Source organism: Piliocolobus tephrosceles, chromosome 5 (genome assembly GCF_002776525.5).
Source record: "Piliocolobus tephrosceles isolate RC106 chromosome 5, ASM277652v3, whole genome shotgun sequence".
NCBI classification, from domain to species: domain Eukaryota; kingdom Metazoa; phylum Chordata; class Mammalia; order Primates; family Cercopithecidae; genus Piliocolobus; species Piliocolobus tephrosceles.
Genome location: NC_045438.1, coordinates 86,549,995 through 86,551,602, shown reverse-complemented (window position 1 = coordinate 86,551,602; position 1,608 = coordinate 86,549,995). Strand labels below are relative to the sequence as shown.

General features: G+C 33.6%; 1 pseudogene; it reads right to left on the bottom strand.

Moving 5' to 3' along the window:
• Positions 1-1,008: 1,008 nt before the first annotated feature.
• LOC111538115 lies at positions 1,009-1,176 on the bottom strand (annotated as a pseudogene).
• Between the last annotated feature and the right edge of the window lie 432 nt (positions 1,177-1,608).

The window sequence follows — 1,608 nt, the reverse complement described above, 5'->3', positions numbered from 1 at the left end:
CTTTTGCATATCTCTTTCTTCTTCCACTTTTTTTTGAACATGCCTTTGTAATTCTTCTTGCTGCCTGACCAAGCCTTCATGTATTTCATATGCTGAATTCCTATTTCCTGTCTCTTATTGTAAACCTCAATGTTCACACTTGTAGATTTTTGGTTTACCTGTGTAAAAGGATATTTTATTTTGTGTTTAAATTTAGAAAGCTTCTATTTTTAAATAAAGACTAATTTTCAAGGTTATTATTTTGTGAGAACTAAGAAAAGACAGCTTTGAGACTCAACAAAGTTGACTCGTGTCCCCTTGCCCTAACTGGTCCATGGAAAAATAGATGTCAGTAACTCTAAAGGTGGGAATATATAGCTGAGAAAATACATCTGAAGATACTCCAGACATTCTTCCCATTATATCTGGGTTACTTTGTCTCTATTTTTACATCTTTGATTTCATTCTGTATGTTGCTGCTAGGATGTTTTTAAAAAATATGAATCTGCTTATATTGCTTTCTTGCTTGAAATTCTTCGGTGGGTTTCATAGTGCATTTAAGACTCTTTAGCTTATACTTTTTGTTCACTCCATTTCTCCTTTCTGAAACGTCTTCCTCCTTGTTCTCCATTTTCTTAATTTTTATTGTTCTCTAGGTTCCTCCTTGAGTTCTTCCTTGGTAAAGTTTTCTTTGACCATCTCTACTCACAGGTGTCACTCTCTCTTCTGAGCTCCTGCAAAGGAAAGTCTGGTAGACTTACTAGGAGAGATGATCAAAGTATAGGATGGCCACTTAAGTTATTGCCCATGCTGGACACTTTTGAATGGAAAAGTGAGTTTGTTAACAATTATTTTGCAGTAATCGGCAAAAATGGAAAATCTTCAAGGCAAACCAGGATGCACAGTCACTTTACTTAATGAGACTCCTGGCTTGTAATTCGTTAACTGTGTGTCCTGGGATGATAGGGTTAATTTTTCAAGTCCTCCATTTTCTCATCTGTGAGCATTATGTACTTCATTGAATGTATCAAACAGTATTTGAGTATTTGTGAAATACTTATATTAGTGATAAGGCACTATGTAACTATAAGGAATTATCACCAACTAGTTGACACCATTATATATAATCTTATATGGTATTTAAACTGATAAGAACAGATACTACACTTGATCTTAGCTAACAGGTCAGGAAGCTTATTCATAATGATAAACTTTAGGGTTTTGATCTAAATGTGTTTGTCTATTTATTATTTAATTTAATATGTATTTAATTTTTTATGTGCTTTCAAAAAATTTATTAAATTTATAAGGTACAAGTGCAATTTCTTTGCATACATAGATTACATAATGGTCAGGTCAGGGCTTTTGGGGTATCCATTATCTGAATAATATAGATTGTATCCATTAAGTAATTTCTCATCCTCTACCTGACTCCCACCTCACCCTTCTGAGTCTCCATTTTCTATCATTCCACCCTCTACATCCATGTGTACACATTTTTTACCAGCCATTTATGAGTGAGAACATGTGATATTGTGTCTGGCTTGTTTTACTTAAGATAATGACCTACAAGTCCATCCATGTTGCTGCAAATGACATGATTTCATTCTTTTTTTAATGACCAAATAG